This window comes from Ahaetulla prasina, chromosome 4 (genome assembly GCF_028640845.1).
Source record: "Ahaetulla prasina isolate Xishuangbanna chromosome 4, ASM2864084v1, whole genome shotgun sequence".
In the NCBI taxonomy this organism is placed as follows: Eukaryota; Metazoa; Chordata; class Lepidosauria; order Squamata; family Colubridae; genus Ahaetulla; species Ahaetulla prasina.
Genome location: NC_080542.1, coordinates 56,192,739 through 56,204,987, shown reverse-complemented (window position 1 = coordinate 56,204,987; position 12,249 = coordinate 56,192,739). Strand labels below are relative to the sequence as shown.

General features: G+C 37.9%; 1 protein-coding gene across 6 annotated transcripts in view; it reads right to left on the bottom strand.

Moving 5' to 3' along the window:
* Positions 1–12,249, bottom strand: part of LOC131198656 (transmembrane protease serine 11E-like) — a 68,174-nt gene that overhangs the window by 42,770 nt on the left and 13,155 nt on the right. For all 6 annotated transcript variants that reach the window (XM_058183531.1, XM_058183535.1, XM_058183532.1 and 3 more), the window contains exon 2: positions 3,954–4,050. The gene's annotated coding sequence lies outside the window, so the exon portion shown is untranslated. The remainder of the gene's footprint in view (positions 1–3,953; positions 4,051–12,249) is intronic.

Below are 12,249 nucleotides of genomic sequence, written 5' to 3'. Positions count from 1 at the left end.
ATAGAAGCTTCTCAAAGCAAGGAACTTCAAAAGAAGATCATTGTAGGCAGCTCCATAAGCTACTTAGATGTCAGTGTGGAGGATAAGGAATAAAGTAAGTGTGGCAAAGTTCCAGTCTGTTACCCTCACTTGGCCACCATATTGTTTCCAATTGTAGGTCTAGTCCCATCAACCTATTTTTTTAAGGTCAGCACAAATCCACTTTAAGTATAACTCTTTAAGAATTTAAAGAACAACTCCTGTTTTTACCTGAAAATATAAGAGTTTGAAAATCAGTAGAAAGTAGGTCACATATGCTGGCCCTTCCTGTACTTCTCCAATATCTATACATTCTTCTAGGACAGGGGTGTCAAACTCAAGGCCCAGGGGTCAGATCCAGCCCTTAGATCTGGCCTGCAGGGGACCCCTTGAAATAGCAAAGGACCAGCCCACGGTGCTTCTACCAGTGAAAATGGAGCTTGGGTGAGCCACAAGCAGCCCTCCCAAGCTCCATTTTCACTGGCGGAGGGTTGAAGGAGACTGTCCCAGTAGAAATTGGAGCTCAGGAGCCCGTTTTCACTGGCAGAGCACTCAAGCCACAACAGCTGCACCCCAACACAAGTGATGTCATGCTGGCCACATCCACTCTGGCCACACACACACACACCGCCCCTCCCCCCGAGGTCAAACACAAATCTGATGTGGCCCTCAATGAAATCAAGTTTGACACTCCTGAGCTAGGACATCTGAAGAAGCAAACTTATTAAGTCCTTTGCATTTTTAAAACAATTTTGTATTGGGTGTCAGTTTTTCTTAGTTGATGCCATCCAAATAGCTGGAACAATTCCAGTACTTTCCAGCCACCGGAATGTCAGGCCCAGTCAAAAAATGACCTAGAACCAAAGCCAAAAGTTAGTTCTATTTCCTGATAGATGGATGGATGGATGGATGGATGGATGGATGGATGGATGGATGGATGGATGGATAGATAGATAGATAGATAGATAGATAGATAGATAGATAGATAGAGAATCTTGCTAGACTAACCCAGTACTATTCTCTCCCTAAAGGATATATCCTAGGCGATCCTAGGGAGTGGCTTTCCTAACTCTTGATCCAATACCAGGCTGTGTTGCCTCTTGTCTCCATTAAAATATAGTAAGATATATAACATACAAAGATTTCATAAATAAATTAAATTTAAAAAATAAAGAATCTGTTTATACTGAGCCTTAATTTTAACCACTTCTAAATCTGATACTACAAGGTAATGTGAAATTAGTTTTTTTACATAGATGCTATTTTGTGAGTACAATTCACACAAATATTATAGTTGTTCGTTCCCCCCTTTTAATTCATTTGCACTGTTTCTAGGTTCCATTCTGCCATTTTTTAATTTACAGAAGTAGAAAAGCAAGAATGCAATTGAATAAAGAGGAAGCACAAATGCCAAAATAGAAATTAGAGAGGTCTTAATAATCAGTTCTCTCTACTTTACTAATCCACATTAAAGGAAACCCAAATACTTCCTAAAAATACTTGTTCAGTTCATTGTAATGTATCTATTTCTAATAGCTTTTTAAATTTCCTTAATATAAATATTGATTTTAAATAGAAGCAACAATGCACACTTCTAAAAGAATGATTTTAAGAACTTCTCTTAGGCACACATCATCCAACAAATAGTCCTATTTCAGCACTATTTTGAAAGTAAGATTTCTCTATGGCAGTAACTTAGGCTAGGCTATTTTCTAGGAGAAATTGACTCAGATGGCTGATGCAGAGATGGAAGAAATAGCCTCCGTTCATTTCCCCATTCAAGTAGTAAACAGGGATTAAAACCAACCAACAAGCTAACATATAGAAGGGTAGGCACTCTCTTTCAAAATGCTTGAATTACTGGAAGAAAGTCTAAGGCATTTTTACAAATGGTAAATGCGTGCTCTTTTTTTGGTGCGACTCTACAACTCTAATCCTGTGGACATTTCTTGTAAATCAAGTAGGACACTCAGACTAGAACAGAAAAGAAGGCAATCCTGGTCAAGATACTGGTTCATAAAAGAAGCCTATGTCCTGTAAGGAGATTCTATGTACTGAAGCAAACAGAACTGGTGAAATTTCTTTCTGCTTTTTTAACTTTTGCAGTATGATGAAAAATGTTTTTCAAAGGAGAAAAAATTTTAAGCAAAATTTTCAGGTATCCAGAACAATGTTCTATTCTCAATGTCTTCCCCAGGTAGATTATGGCTTGAATGAGGGGTGCTCTGCTATCCAGCACCATCCGGGAAAGGATAGAATTATAATTTTAAGTTTAATTAAATGCAAATGAATTGATATCAGGTTTACTTTATGTCCTAGCCCAATCCATACTTTTTGGGAGTGTGCCTCCCCTGCTAGGTGTCAGCTATTTAGGTAAGAACAGCAACAAAATCTTCAAGGTAGGTACAGCAACATAATATTGAAAAACTGTCAGGGTTATCTTTTTATACTAAAGAAAATCAAGGCAGGTTATTTGGAGGAATTATATAACCTTTTCTGGAAGCCCCCCTCTCTCCACTAACTCATTCCTTCCCTATCTCCGAGATCAGCACTCCTTCAGAATAGGTTCTTCAAAGGGCAAGTCGCCCAACTCAGAAGAAATTGAACTCATGGGGACACTTTTTGGGGGAAAAGGAAGACGTGTGTGTGTGTGTGTGTGTGTGTGTGTGTGTGTGTGTGTGTTTTCTTTCCCCCCCCCCAAACAAAATATTTAAGCTTTGAAATGTGTTGTTCCTGTAATAAACAACAGATGACAGAAGACATCTGGACCAAATAGCAATTGTTAACTAATTACCTTCCTTGCATTATCCCAAAGTCTGTATCTAGTTTACTCTGCTGTTTTCAACACCCATCATCCAGATTTCTTGGCATAAAACATTGAAAACTCCTCTTTTCAGAGCTTACAGAAACTCAACTTCAAACTTTGCAACATAATACAAACAAAAACAATGCAATCACTGTTCAATAGTGTCAGCACAATAGCAGCAAGTGTGGAACATCTTCAGGATATCATGTAACCCAAATAATTTTCAAAGGCTTATAGACAAGTAGCCTACTTTTTTGTAAATTTCCCAGGACATTTTACTGAAAGCCACCTGTAAATTTCCCAAATAAATAACACCTTTATAGTTTCATCTCAAGAGGAAAATTGTCACAAACAACTATTTTATCTTTTCAGAGAAAAGAAAAGAACAGATCCTAGAAGTACCAATAAAAACACAATGGTAACAATTAATAGTTAATTAATTAATTCCTTAATTAATTTTCAGTTATGAGAAAAGGAATGAAGTGGGAAAATGCAACAAGTTTACAAACGGAAAATAAATGAGTGTGTTCAGATCCAAATCCAGTCACCCTGTAGAACAATATCTGCACTATTAAAAAATAAAGAGGAAGGGAGAAACTGACAAACAAAAAACTCTGCAGAGGATTGTATGTCTTCTATTTAACAAAAGGCAAAATTTTCCTAAGCTTGTTCACACTAAATTTAATGAAACTGATTTCCAAGAGGAATAAGAATTTAAACTCTCTTGCTTTTTCTCTTGCTCTCAACTCCTATCTGAAAATCTATGGAGAGAAGATGAGGCATTAAGTTCTCATTTTTGTGGTCACTGTTCCATACTTCTGATTAAGTGCAGCCTGAGAGAAATCAGTAATAATGTGCCCTGGATATCTCTTGAGGGAGATTGATTAAGCTGCTTGGGACAATAGTGCTTCTTTGCCCTTCCTGCTGCCTCCCAGAATCAACAACTAGAAAAGTAGTTCTAGGAGAAAAACCTGCCTTTTGGTCAAAACTCTGACCAGAAAGCCAAAGCCAGCTGGGGAAAACAGTCTGCCACATATGGAAGTGTGGCATGGAAGCCAAACGTTACAATGCCCATTGCTGCCGTGGCAGCTTCTTATCTTGCCTTTTGAAAAAGGAGAAGAGCACTTACCCGTTGGTGCCAGTTGTAGCTGAACAGCTGCTTCTGTGTTGGGCTGCGTTCACAGTAGGTAGTGTGGCATCACTGCAAGGACTAGATTCTTTATGAGCTGTATTAGGTTAAAAAAAGAAGCCACCAATGGGATAAATAAAAACAAGTTGGACGAGTCTTGGTGACAAAAGTTTCATTATGTAGTATGATTTCAAGGGAGGAATCATAACCATAACAGTGCCTTATGCTCTTCATTCATAATACATTCGTCCAAGAATCTCTGTGACTTTTAAAGCAATAATTAATTGGGCCTTGCAACACAATTTCAGCAAGGTAAGTACTGTAAATACAAATCAAAAGAACAGTGAAAATTTTTGCAAGGAAGAATAAAACTTATGTTTATGATTAAATGAAAAAGAATTTGCCAGAGCAAGACAAGGCATTTGATATGAGGCGGGTATTAAAAATGACAGACATTTATGTAAATTAATATATTCATGAATTGTACATCAGAGGAACAAGGCATATAAGGTGTCCGTTGAAAATTTATCTGGAATTGCCTCAACAGCATGTTTTTGCACAAGGTAGAAATTTATTAAAGATTAACAGCAATGAAAAAAATATTGTTGGTATTTAGTTCAGAAGGATGTGTGAAAATAGTTTACTATTATATCCCCATCAGTCCATTGCAATTTCTTTGATCAATCATTGTTTTAAAAATGCATTGCTATATAAGCATATGTGACAGCCTTCCAAAATGAGATTACTTTAAATTCTCCAGTTCCGTTGAATAAATTTGCAATTATATTTGCAAAATAATGGGCAATGTAAGCCTTATATATACTCAGTTAAGATTATAATATGTATTAAATATATTATATTTGCAATCCTTGATGAGTGGTCGTTGACTATATAATCGGCACTTAACTGAAAAGTTTTAAATTTACAGTACTAATTTCCTTGTTTAATTTTTTGGCACTGGCAGATTTTAATGAGCAGGTAGAAATCATAAGGACCTGAAAAGAATGTTGTATTTGAGCAAAATATATAGCTGAGATAATACGTAAATAAATAACTTCCCCTTCTAGCTTGGTTTCATAATTACTTTGAATGTTCTATTAGCAATCATCCCAACAGTATAGAATTCTGCTGCAGTTTCTTTTTTATGAACCTCAGAGCCTTCTTTGATCATGATTATCAAAACAACACAGTTGTCTGCCATTTTGAGGTGAGAAATACATAGAAATTAAATTTATTTTATATTTTTATTTAAAAGTTTTGTATGGCCAGTCATCTTAAAGCCAAGTGGCTCCCAAAAGCAATAAAACCCTCTAACTGTAAAACCATAAATCAAAAAATCAAAACAAAAATTCAGCATTGAATCATCCCCTGGAATTCCCCATAAGCAGATACAGATAACTTCATTCTATTCCATAATGTGGGGCAGCCATAGAAAATGCATGCTTCCATGGTCCCACTATTTTATTTTTTATTTATTTTATTTATTTGTCAAACACAACAATATATATAAGTATAAGCATGAAATAACCATACGAATTGGATACAATCAAAGGGAACATTAGGACAGGAACGGTAGGCACGCTGGTGTTCTTATGCACGCCAGACCTCTTAGGAATGGGGTGAGGTCAATAGTAGATAATCTTTGGTTAAAGCGGGGATTTTGGGAAGAGACCACAGAGTCAGGTAGTGCATTCCAGGCATTAACAACTCTGTTACTGAAGTCATATTTTCTACAATCAAGATTGGAGCGGTTCACTTTAAGTTTAAATCTATTGTGTGCTCGTGTATTGTTGTGATTGAAGCTGAAGTAGCCTTCGATAGGAAGGACATTGTAGCAGATGACTTTATAAGTTATATTCAGGTCATGCCAAAGGCGACAGAGTTCTAAATTTTTTAAACCCAGAATTTCAAGTCTGGTGGCATAAGGTATTTTGTTGTGATCAGAGGAGTGGAGAACTCTTCTTGTAAAATATTTCTGGACAAGCTCAATTGTATTAATGTCCAAAATGAGGTGTGTGTTCCAGACAGGCAAGCTGTATTCGAGAATTGGTCTAACAAATATTTTGTATGCTCTGGTTAATAGTGTAATCTTTCTGGAGAAGAAGCTACGCAAGATTAAGTTTACAACTCTTAAAGCCTTTTTGGCGATGTAGTTGCAATGGGCTTTGGCACTTAGATCGTTTGATATGAAAAGTCCAAGGTCTTTGACGGGGTGAGGGTCATCTACAAGATAATGACCATCAAGCTTGTATTTAGTGTTCAGATTCTTTTTTCCAATGTGTAAGATAGAGCATTTGCTGGTTGAGATTTGGAGTTGCCAAGTTTTTGACCATTCCGACACAAAGTCAAGGTCTTTTTGAAGGATAGCTGTATTGTTGGTAGTGTTAAATAGTTTAACATCGTCAGCAAAGAGAACACAATTACTTATAATATGGTCACAGAGATAATTAATGTATGATATGAAGAGTGTTGGTCCAAGAACGCTGCCTTGGGGAATGCCGCTATTGACAGGAACAGGATTTGATAGGGCACTGCCTATTTTGACCATTTGTTGTCTGTTTGACAGGAAAGCTGTTATCCAATTATGGAGGGATCCGGAGATGCTGTAGGATTATAGTTTTAGGAGAAGTTTGTCGTGTACCAAGTGAGTCAAAAGCTTTACAGAAGTCTATGTAAATTGCATCTATTGCTTTGCCCTGATCAAGATTTGTAGTCCATATGTTTGTGCAGTGAAGAAGCTGCAAATTACAGGATATATTTTTTTCTGAAACCAAATTGTTTATTAGAGAGTAGTTTGTTTGTTTCAAGGTGGAGGGTGATGGATTGGTTGATGGTTGATTCCATTACTTTGCAGGTGACGCAACATAAAGAGACTGGTCTGTAATTTTCAACTAGGTTGGGGTCTCCTTTCTTGAAGACAGGGATGACCATGGCCAAACTATAGTGACCATAGTTTGGGAAGGGAGCTGTTCATGAAAGCTTTTTCAAAGATTATGCTTAGGGGTTTTGCTATAACAGTGGAAAGCTTTTTTAAGAAGTATGCCCATAGACCATCAGATCAATAGATAGAGATGGTTTCAGTCTGCAAAGGGCCTTTTCAACATTATCTTCTGTGAAATCTATTTGTATTAGATCGTCGTAATCATTGTTGGTACGACTGGGGAATGTTGGGTATGAGCCATTACTGTTTACAAAGGCTGAGCCGAAGAATGTGTTAAAGAGGTTTGCTTTAACTGTTTCATCATTACATTCTTTACCATTATATCCTTTTAGGGGTGGGATGGATCTCAAGTCTTTAAGTTTGTTGTTTACAAAATTATAGAAAGCGTAATTGGATTTTGTGCACAGAAGGTCTTCTTCTTGTTTGATATGGTAATTGATGCATTCAGTCTTTATTTGGTGGCATATATTTTTAAAATTGGCTACATAGCCAGTTTTGTTTTTTAAAATAGACATTTCACATTTAAAATCCATAATCTCCATGGAAAAAATGGGTAAAGCCACATAAATGACATGGCCCCACCCATATTACAATCAAGAAACAAATCATGAAAAAAAAATCTCCCTTCCACCCCTGAAATAGTAATAGAAAATTATCCATCCTTCCTTCCGAGTGCCTATCAGCCTACAGTACTGCATATAATGTAGTGTCTTGATCAGTGGTGAAATTCATTTTTTTTACTACCAGTTCTGTGGGGGTGGCTTGGTGGACATGGCAGAGGAAGGATACTGCAAAATCTCCATTTCCACCCCACTCTGGGACCAGCCAGAGGTGGTATTTGCTGATTTTCTGACCTACTCAAAATTTCCACTACCAGTTCTCTGAACTACTCAAAATTTCTGCTACCGGTTCTCCAGAACCTGTCAGAACCTGCTGGATTTCATCCCTGGTTTTGATATGTTGACTTACAAGATGAATTCTAGATTTTATATCCTGGCTTCATGGAGAAACATGGGCATACATGGAATGAAACTGTCTCTTGCTTGCACTGTGGCATATTGAATGTGCCCAACCTACCAATACTGCAGTTACCATTATCAGGAAATGATGTATACAGTGCAGGTGAACTAAATTGAGCACTACTACAGAAGTTATTGGAAAGTCTCTACTGACCAAAGCCATGATGGACCGCAGAGTTTAATATCTAAGGGCTGGTGATGTTCACATTTTCCATAGGGAAAATTGCAACTTGGAATGCAAGAAAAGTAATGGCAAAGGGTAAATGGTAATAAGGAAGAAATTAAATAAAGAAAGAAAAATGAATGTGCTTTCTGAAACTAGGAGAAAGAGTAAGGATATATGGATATGAACGAAGGTAGTCTGATTCTTATAGAATTGATAAATACATATAAAGAGTAGAGATTTAGATTTAATTATAAATAAAGGAACTAAAGTGTGTGACAGAAATTATGGATTAGTTGCATACAGGTTCTTTTGTCTGCATAGAGTCCATGCATTATTAATGCTTGCATATCACACACCAGTAAATTGTGAGAAATTGTGAAACATTTTAAATGAATGCAAATGTGATTTTGTTCAGTGGAATGAGTGAGTAGGAGCAAGACAAAAGGCTATTTAGGGACACCCTCCCAACCCCCTTGAAAAAGGAAATGGAGATAGTAGAAGATTTGCTTTAAGAAAAAGTCTGTTCCTTTAGAATACTGTACATTGTGTAAACTTAAGTAATGCTAAGTACATTTGCTAAGTAATGAATATCATTCTAAAGGCGTGGTTCTTTTGACTGTTTATGATGAAATATTGAGAAAAATAAAGTAATTAAGAATGCAAAGGTAATGAGAGGATATGAATGCAGGACAAACCATCTGGGAGGAAATGTTAAGAATCAACCTGGGATTGTCTGAACTGAAGATAATTTTTTAATGCAAGCTATGTTAAGAAATAACTATCTTCTATCAGATGTAATGGCAATATTTACAACTACATTTGTTAATAAATGGACCAGCAGCTTCTGAGAGACCTGAGATTCTATAACAACTTATTAAATCCCTTAAAACTAAAAAAAAAACTTACTACAGATACTCTTCAACTTACAACCACAACTGAGCCCAAAATTTCTGTTGTTAAGTGAAACATTTGTTAAGTGAGTTTTGCCCCATTTTATGACCTTTCTTGCCACAGTCATTGTACTTGTTGAGTTAATGACGTGGTTTTTAAGTGAATCTGGCTACCAATTGACTTTGCTTGTCAGAAGGTTGCAAAAGGGGCTCACAGGACCCCAGGACACAGAAATGGTCATAAATAGGAGCCAGTTGCCAAGTGTCTGAATTTTGATCATGTGACCATGGGGATGTAGCAATGATTGAAAGTGTGAAAAACAGTCCTAAGTACTTTTTTTCAGTGCCATTGTAACTTTGAACAGTCACTAAATGAACTGTTGTAAGTTGAGGACTACCTGTATTACTTTTTATAGATATTTGTTATAAATAAATCAACTTGATATGCAGATACTAAGAAACAAGTGGAATGAAGAATTAGAGGTTCCTATATTGCTTAGACGATGCTTTAACTTCTCTACCAACAGTGTCAATGGACCTCAAATTATACAAAAAAAAAAAACAGCAAAAAATTTTTTTACAGTTTTTTGGACTCTGTTATGCCATTAAATGGGGCAACATTCACTTAACAATTGCTTCACTTAGCAACAGAAATTTTGGGCTGATTGTGGTTGTCAGTTGAGGACTACCTGTATATAAATATAATTGTGCAACAAAAGCATTTTTTTTTCAAATAATAATATTCTTTTGAACCTGGACTTTGGCAACTAGATAATGTGAATAGATTCTGTATGCCTTATTATGGCCAAAAGGCTAATATTGTATTAGATCCCATATTAGATCCCATATTAGATCCCGTAAACTTTGTTCAGAGCTCAAACGACGGCAAGAAGAAGGCAAAACCAACCTTTACATTGATTACCGTGCTGACTGCATAAAAAGAAAATCCTACAATCAAACAGCCATCACTCAACCACACTTCAATCAAAACATCCAACAATCCATCAATCAAGGTATCCATCCGTCTGACAATCGAAACATCCATCCACCCGTTCAACCAACTGTTGATCAACCAATTAATCCCGAACCACCCGTACAAAACCTCCAACCACCCAATGAACAACCACTCATTGCTCAACCAACCTTCCTTCAACCACCTGTTGTACATAACCCTCAATCAACTATCAATCAAAACTAGGTATGCACGCCCCTTACCTCTCCTTACCCAAACACTGCAGGTCTCAAATGTAAATTAATAAATGCAAGAAGTATTGTAAACAAATTATCTGAATTTATCCTCTTATTAAACAATGGTACATTTGATATTATATTTGTTTGTAAAACATGGCTGAACTCATCCCTCCCTGACTCCATTATTTCCAACAAAGAGTATCAAGTTTTTCGATAAGATCGTGAAAACTGCAGAGGTGGTGGAGTGGCTATCTTTTACAAAAAATCACTGAACCTAAAAAATATTCAAGCTGCACATAAACTTTCTCTTCCTGAAATTATTGTATGCGACCTGTCCATTAACACCACACTTCAATTTTTACTATGCTGCAGAGCCCCTGACTACAACATCGCTCATGCAAATATGTTAACCACACTGCTAATATGGGCTACCTCTTGCCCATATCTTCTCATCTTCCTGGGTGACCTAAATCTACCTTTTATTAACTGGATAACAAATGAATGTACAACTGAACCAATCCGTACTACACTATACAACACCGTTACAGACCTAGACCTTGAACAACTAGTATCTAACAATACAAGACTCAACAATTGCCTTGACCTCAATTTTTGCAATAACACAAATTTAATTTATGGAATACAAATAAAAGAACCCTTTTCCAACAGTGACCACTGCATGATAGACTTTTGTCTCAATGTACGCCCTCACATAAATCATCATAATAATAGTACTCCTAACTACAATTTCAAAAAAGCCAACTATGACCTTATAAACAACGACCTCTCATCTCTTGACTGGCAAAATCTATTCTCAACCTGTATCACTGCTGAAGACCATTATAGAGTTTTCCTACTTGAAATCAATAGAATCATCAAATTATATGTAATGTATTTGAATTTTAGGAGGGAAATTTGGGCGGGAAAATGCACGTTGCTGATTGGCTGATGCCTCAGCCAAAATACTATTTAAAGAGGGGGTTTTGCCTGTTGGCTTTTGCTGGGATCACAATAAACCAAAGAGCTGTTGTCACTTGTATCGTCTCCTGCCTCTTCATTGCCCGAACTTAACATTGGCGATGAGGATGGGATTTTGAAGGCAGTGAGACTAGGAAAAGAGCTGAAGGAGGAACATAGTTTCAAACCCAGCCAGTATCAAGAGCGAATACATAGCGATGTCTAGCTATACGCCGTCAGCGCCATTCAACTCAGCCAAGGAGAAATGGGGGTCGGACATGGCTCGTTTCGAGTGTTTCCTCGAAGTTAACGAACTGCAAGGAGTATTGGATAATCGGAAGCGCGCTTACTTCCTGAGCCACTGTGGGCCAGAAGTCTTCGATACCGCCGAATCGCTGTCGGAACCAACGCCTGTACAGTCAGTGCCATGGCAAACGCTACAGACGATGCTACGAGCACACTACGCGCCGGTGCCGTCGAAGTTTGTACAACAGTTCGAGTTGAGGCAAAGAGTTCAGCAAGAGGGTGAATCGATAAGCGTGTACATGGCCGCATTAAGGAAAGCCACAACCCACTGTGAGTTTAGAGACTTGGAGGACACTTTATTAGAACAACTCATTTGTGGGGTCAGGGACATCCGACTACAGAGGCGGCTGCTGTCGAAAAGCAACCTAACCCTGGCGATAGCCCTGGATGAGGCCAGGGCACATGAGATATCCACCAAAGCGGCGGAAACCTTACAAAAACCGAACACGCTGAATGCTGCGGCAAAAGCAATGCCAGTCCACAGCGAAGAAATCCAGGCCGAATCAGACGGTGAAGAAGAGGAAGAGGTTTTCCACACCGGGAGGCCGGAGAGAGGCGACCGGGACAAGTGCGTGAGTTGCGGAGGTTCAGAATTGCAAGTTCAGAGATGCAATTTGTCGGCGGTGTGAAAAGAAAGGACACATAGCTCAGGCCTGCCGAGCTCCACAACCTTCCCGCCCAAAATTCAAACCGGCCAATCAACAGGGCACCGGATCTGCGAAGCGGCCAGGGATTGGTCAGTTTAAAAAAGGCGCAAAGTTGAATCAGACCACTGTGCGAGTGGGCCACGCATTGACACGGCTAGAAAAGAAAATATTCACCAAGA